Here is a 7402-nt window from a genome sequence, read left to right as displayed (position 1 = left end):
TGGGTTCTAATAGCCCCTTATACATGGTTGTCCTTGGGGACAAAATAGTAAACGGGTACACTGTCAGGGTAGCAGCACAGGTGGTAGTGGTGTTGGAGGAGTGGCGATCGGCTTTAGTATGTGTCAGGGCTCTACAAAAGTACTGCTGCCTTGGTACCATATTATACTTGCATTACTTGTCGGGTATGGACCACATCATTGTGCTGAGGGAGTCCTTACCATGTACCATTCTCGTACTACCACTACTTGTCCGGCACAGACGTCGTGTCCGTACTCCAACTTCTCTTGGTTGGTAGGTGCATTTCGTACTTGTACGAGCTCTTCAAGTCTTATGTAGGTTCTTACCCTCACAAGGTACCTTAAAAATATGATCTTCAAGTATTGAAACCCTTATATGTTATCACAGATGACACGGTTCCAAGATGCCGGTGGGGGAAGGAACTCACGAGATGGCCCTATGAAAATGAGATGTGAAGGGGCCTCTCGGACCTTAGGCTCGATTTCTTCGGAGCAAGGTACAACATCATAGCCGAGGCATGTGGCTCACAATATAATTGGCACGAGATGTGCACCAGCGAGACTCTTGGTGCAAAGGGAGGTTCCGTAGGCGAGGCTGTGCCTCGCGAGACCTTTAACGCAAGGTGTGAGACTGGGTAAGCGCCTGCTGGGCACGAGGCCCTTCGGCTGGGCGCAAGGCACTTGACGGGTGCGTGACCCCTGCTGGGCACAAGGCCCTTATGCTTGGTGTGAGGTACCTGATGGGCGTGAGACCCCTGCTGGACTCGAGTCTCTTCTGTTTGGCGCAGGGTGCGAGACAGCTGTTGGGCGCGAGGCCCAGATCGGTGCAAGACCTCAGCTGAGCACAAGGCCCTTCTGGTTGGCGCGACGCACATGCTGGGGGCGGGTTGTGAGACGGTTGTTGGGTGTGAGGTGCCTACTGGGTGTGAGACCCTTTAGCTAGGCATGAGGCACTTGATAGTCACGAGGGCCTTCGGCTAGATGTGAGGCGCCACCGAGACTCATGGTGCCTACTGGGTGCGAGACCCTTTAGCTAGCCACGAGGCACTTAGATGAGAGTCTCACTAAGTGTGAGACGCAGGCATGTTCGAGACCACCTTTGGAGTGTGTCACCTTTGGGCTATAGGCTATGCGCTTTTGGAAATTTCCTATATTCATACTTGGTGTGGAACTTTTGCATCAACAGCCTCTTGGTAGCACATAGTAGCCTTTTGCCTCCAACATGTACTTGATTCCTTCGGTGATCCATAGCCATTTATTTCAATAAGGGACCAGACCTTGGCGGATTTTTGGCATACACAGTTATCAAATCATATCTCGTGTAAATTGGAATAATCTGTATTAAATGTATACCTTATTTATTCACGCGGTTTCCCAAACCTGTCAAAGAAATTTCTCTATAAATATCAAGTATAATGGACTGGGAAGGGGGCGGCCTTTTTGTATTACTAAAAGTCTATAGAAATTGTGAGAGAAAAGCAATAATATTGTCTGATGGACTATGTGGATTTCAACCACTGAAGCATGTAAAATTTGTGTGTGTACTAGTGGGTTCTTTTTTTTCATTACGGTTTATGATTTAGCACTAATATCCCCATTAGAATTATTAATTTACTGTTGGCGAAAAATCGCGTCAACAGTTTGGTGCTTTCATTGAGAGGAAATTAGTGCTTCACATGTTTCATTCGACATTCATCATTGTGCTCATTTGATTGATGCATGACAATGACATGGAGGAGCCTTGTAGGCAGGAGGCCCATCTTACTGTTGTTCCCGCTGAAAGGGGCCCAGATGTTCAGCGTCTCAGAAAGCAACCGGTGGGTCAGGAATCCGCTGGGTGTTCAACATCACTCTTGCCAAATCCTAATCCAGGATATTTGACTGCCGTTGAGATGGAAAACGCCCAATAAGAAGCCATCTCGCTAGAGCAAACAGACAGATCGAAGAGCCCTTGGCTCGGTTACCCCCTTTTGCAACTGACGTTAATTTTAGAAAGAGGCAAAGTGGGCCTCATAAGTGTCATAGAAATAACTGATCTAAACCTAGTTGTTATGTCAAGACCACCACTCCGAGCTCTATGCCTTCAGGGCGATATCACTGGAGTGCTCAGCCCACTGTTCATCAAAGGGGTCATCATCAGTATGTTTGTCAGTCGGATAGAACTGCGACCCCCAACTCTGTGACTTCTTCACAGATTCCCAAGAGTGCCCATAACAACCCACCAGGGCGGGCTGGGATAAGTTCACGAAGACAAAATTCTCCAGTGAATCCTCCTGTACCACAATCAGAACCCCCAGCACAGAGAACTCGGATAGAGTTGATGCAAACTAATTTAGCTTGCCTTGATGGAATGAGGATAGCCTCTCCAATAAGGCATCCTCCATCACCGGTTAGACATCCTACACCACCTCGCCCACAACAAGATGCTCCATCTCGTGGGAATAGTAGGAGAAATCCTCCCCCGTCAATAAATACTTATGCCCCCGGGGAAATGTTGAGAATCTAGGTCCTCGATCTCAGCTGCAGGCCGTAAGTTTTGGAAAAGGAAGTTATTAGACGGGGAGACAACATGGAGGCAGATCTGAATGCAACCTGAGGAATCATCTAAGTTCAGCATAAAGTTCGCGGTACATTTTACAACCCGACCTGTGCGATCATTTGAACTCACAAAGAAGCTATCCATCTCGTAACAAGGAGGTTAGTTAAACTCGACATGAGGGAGGTCCGTCTATAGTACGCTACCATGGGAATGTCCCACCTAACTAAGCTACAGAATAGCTCCCAGCTAACCTAGAGACCAAGGACCTAACCCTCGAGTGGCTAGCCTTGATGGAGTAACAAATGAAGAGGCTCTTATCTAGAAAGGGGGCGGATGATTGCGACTTAGATGAAGATCTCGAACCTTTCACTCCAAACAATGCAGCAGCTACGTATCCTATTGGCTTGAGGATGCCAAACATGATGACATTTGATGGAAACACAGATCCATTCGATCACCTCAAGATTTTTAACAAAATGATGATGGCCCAAAATATCGGGCTTGATCTAAGGTGTATCCTATTCCCCGCGACTCTGGACGGACCTGCCAGACAGTGGTTTAAACAATACAAGAAGCATTTGATAAGCTCGTGTAAGAAGTTGTCTTCCATGTTAAAGAGAGTGTCCCGAGCTTCACAGGTAGCTCGTGTAGAGGTTGATTCATTGGCCAATGTAAAACAACAACATGGTGAATCACTGAAAGAGTATCTGAGCAGATTCGCCAATGTTGCAGCATGAAGTAGGGACGCGGATTATAGCTCCGAGCTCATGGCGATGAGGAAAGGAATCCTGGTGGGAGGCGACCTATGGCATGAAATCAAATGAAAAGAGTTAAAAGTGTATATGAATTCTTGGCCCGAGTTCAAAAATGGATAAACATGGAAAAGGCGCAATCTGCTGTCACAGGAACAAGCCATGCCCCTATCCAACCCGCTGGAATGGTAATAGATGTTGTAGCTACAGCTCAACGTGTTACCAAGAATAACCAAGAAGGAAACAAGAAGAGGAAGGGGTATGGTGAGGGCGACCAGAACGGCACGAAGAAGAACAAGTCTGTGGAGAAATTCAAGCGTGTGTATGCCACCTACACCAACCTAACGGACACCTGGGAACATATCTTCCTGGAAAATTCTAATCACCTCCTGTGGAAGAAGCCAGAACCTTTATGGCATCAGAAGGCAAAGACAAACCCCTCAAAGTATTGTCAGTTCCACAATGACATCGATCATAACACTAATGATTGTCAACAACTAAAGGATGAGATTGAGACTTTCATTCGGGTTGGACCACTAGCTCATTACTCTCGAAATCGGGTAGTTCCCAATCAACCTACTAGTCAGAATATTCATTTAGCTTCGGAAGCTCCAACAAGTCAGCTTGGAGCTCAGATGAATCAGGTCGACCCTCCCTTGATAGTAGGAGGAGATATAACTTCTATTGCTGGAGGACATCATTTGGCGGGCACGAGCAGGGGGGCCCAAAAGAGGTATATTAATAAGTTGAAAACTCATAATGGTGTGGAGTTTGTCCCGGAGAGGCGGTTATCGAAACAATAGCAATTGGAAAAACAACCAATCATTTTCACAGAAGAGGATGCTACCCACGTTTAATTCTGGCACAATGACCCGCTGGTGGTAACCATGACGCTTATGTTACCGAAGGGTACGGAGGATATTGGTAGATAACGGAAGTTCCGTAAATGTTCTTTTTAGGTCCACCCTAGAAAAGATGGGATTGTCTGTAACCGATTTGAAGGCGACCTCTATGACTTTGTACGAATTTTTAGGTGAAGAAACAGTGGCCATAGGGACAATCGGACTGGTGGTTACATTGGGAGTCACGAATTATCTCTAAAATACTTGAGTTCATGGTAATTGATTGTTCGTCTGCGTATAACGCGATTTTTGGACGACCTACACTAATGGATTTTGAAGTAATCACCTCATTCTGACACTTGGCAATGAAGCTCCCCTCAGCCTTAGGAATATACATAGTAAGAGGAGACCAGCTCACCGCCAGAGAATGCTACAAAATTGTCATCAAGGGAAAATCACAATCCGGGTAGCAGGGGATGGTTATAGATAAAGGAGATGAGGAGTCCCTGGAAATGAAAGTAACCCGTAGGGCGGAAGGACCTCAAGAAGGAAACGGTGAGGTTGCCCAACTGGACGACATTGATCGGCTAGTAGGCGAAGAGAAATATGAGCTTAAAGCAATAGAAGAGCTTGAGGAAATAAAGATCGACCCCGAAGAACCTTCAAGAGTTGTCAAAATTGGAAAAAATCTTGAATTCTAAAGGAAGAAGGAGCTGGTCGAGTTCCTAAGGAAGAATCTGGATGTTTTTGCCTGCTTGCAACATGATATGGTGGGGATCAGTCCGAGTATAATAATGCATAATTTAAACTTGTACAATAATGTTCCTACAAAGTCCCAAAAATGGAGGCTTTTCGGGACAGCACAATCTGAAGCGTTAGAGGAAGAAGTAGCTCGCCTACTTAAATGCGGATTTATCAGGGAAGCGAAATACCTGTTCTAGGTTGTTAACCCTATGCTGGTCCTGAAGCCAAATGAGAAGTGGAGAACTTGTATCGATTTATCTGACCTAAAAAAGGCTTGTCCCAAGGATTGTGTCCCACTACCGAGAATTGATCAGTTGGTAGATGCCACCACCGGTCACGAGCTCATGTTTTTCAGGGACGCGTATTCTAGATATAACCAGATCGTGATGAACCATGCAGACTAAGAGCATACCAGTTTCATGACCGAGCATAATGTATATTGCTACAATGTTACGACATTTGGGTTGAAAAACGCCAGAGCTACATACCAACGATTGGCCAACAAAATGTTTGCTAACCAGATCGGGAGAAACATGGAGGTGTATGTCGATGATATGCTCATCAAATTAATGACTACCAGTAACCATGTATCCATCCTAGAATAATGTTTTAGCATATTGAGAAAGTATGGGATGAAGTTGAATCCCCAGAAGTGCACTATCAAAGTTGCATCGGGAAAGTTTATGGGATTTATAGTCAACACAAGGGGGATATAGGCGAATCCATAAAAGCTCAGGTTGTTGTTAGAGATACCTTCACCCAGGTCGTGTAAGGAAGTACAAAGCCTAACTGGAAAGGTGGCAGCTTCAAACCTCTTCGTTTCAAAATTCACTGACAAGTGTCTACCATTCAACAACTTGCATAGGGGAAACAAGAAATTTGAATGGACCGAAGAATGCGAACACCCATTCCGCGACCTGAAAACACACCTAACTAAACCCCCCGTACTATCAAGACCAACAACCAGAGAATGTTTGTTTATTTACCGAGCCGTGACAGAAAATGAAGTAAATGTTGTGCTAGTTCGAGAAGAAAATTAGGCGCAAAACCTCGTATATTATGTAAGTAAGAGGCTTCTCGGAGCTGAATCATGATACCCATGGACAGAAAAGCTCGCGTTCTTTCTCATTTTGGCTTCGAGGAAGCTCAGGGCATAATCCAGTCCCATTCTATTCACGTCTTAACCAAGCAAACTTTAAGGCAGGTTTTGTAAAAGCCTAAAACGTCAGAACATCTATTAAAATGGGCCATCGAACATAGCCAATTCGAAATATTATACGGGCCTTGAACGACAATCAAGAGTCAAGCCCTTGCTGATTTTGTGGCTGAATGCACACGTTTTTAGAACGAGCTAATAAAGGAGCTAGTGCAGGAATTATGGAAAAATAAATTTGATGGATCGTCTAATGAAAGTGGATCGAGAGTTGGGATAATCTTAATCTCACCAGAAGGACATCGGTTCCTTACAACCCTTAGGTTCAGGTTTGAAGTATCCAACAATGAAGCGGAACATGAGGCCCTACTGACAGGGCTAAGGGTAGCGAAAGAGGTCAAGGAAAAATCCATCCAATGTTATAGTGATTCTCTTCTCATAGTCAATCAGATATTGTGGGAATACCAAGCTCAAGGCATCAAGATGGCAGACTATTTGTGGATGCTCAAATTCAACCAAGGGAAAGACAGAGGTTTACCCTCATCAGCCTCCGGCAATCCAAGCGACCCAACATTTTTCCCATGACCCATGTCTCATAGGAGACCTTAATAAAGATGCCCCGAGAGACCTGAGGGGTCACACAAGGCCCAGCCTCATTCGGCCTTGCGCGCCGAGCCGTGCCACGCGAGGCCCCCACCTTGCCTCCTCCGCGCGCGCCCGAGGGGTCACGCGAGGCCCAGCCTCATTCGGCCCTGCGAGCTGAGTCGTACCACACAAGGCCCCCACCTAGCCTCCTCCGCGTGTGCCCGAAGGGTCACGCGAGGCCCAGCCTCGTGCAACCCTGCGCGCCGAGCCATGCCACGCAAGACCCCCGCCTCGCCTCATCTACGCGTACCCGAGGGGTCACGTGAGGCCCAACTTCGTATCGATCCTACGCGCCCGAGCCTCGCACGCGAGGCCCCGTCCCGCACACGCCATGCCGCACCAGCAGGAGCCCCCGTGTGTGTCGAGGGTGCCCTTAGGGGTGTCGCATGGGATGACCTCGCTTTGGCTACGTACCTGGGCACCCCGCAGGACCTCTCACGTCTAGCCCCCTTAGCCCAGCCAGCAAATTTTAACTCTCATGCATATCTTTTGGAATGTACGTGCAAACCTAAGGATTCAGCGTACAAATATGGTACCCTTGCCAGACAAGTTGTGGGAACGCCAGGAGAGGGGGGGGGGGCATGGCATATGTGTCTGTGGCTAGATGTCAGAGCCGACACCACTACCACCTGCACCACTCCTCTGACATTCATACGGTCGAGTAGTGCAGACATCCTCATGGTACATGGGCAAGTAATGGTAACAACAC

The sequence above is a fragment of the Humulus lupulus genome, chromosome 5 (genome assembly GCF_963169125.1).
Source record: "Humulus lupulus chromosome 5, drHumLupu1.1, whole genome shotgun sequence".
Lineage (NCBI taxonomy): Eukaryota > Viridiplantae > Streptophyta > Magnoliopsida > Rosales > Cannabaceae > Humulus > Humulus lupulus.
Note: the sequence above shows the minus strand (reverse complement) of the source record.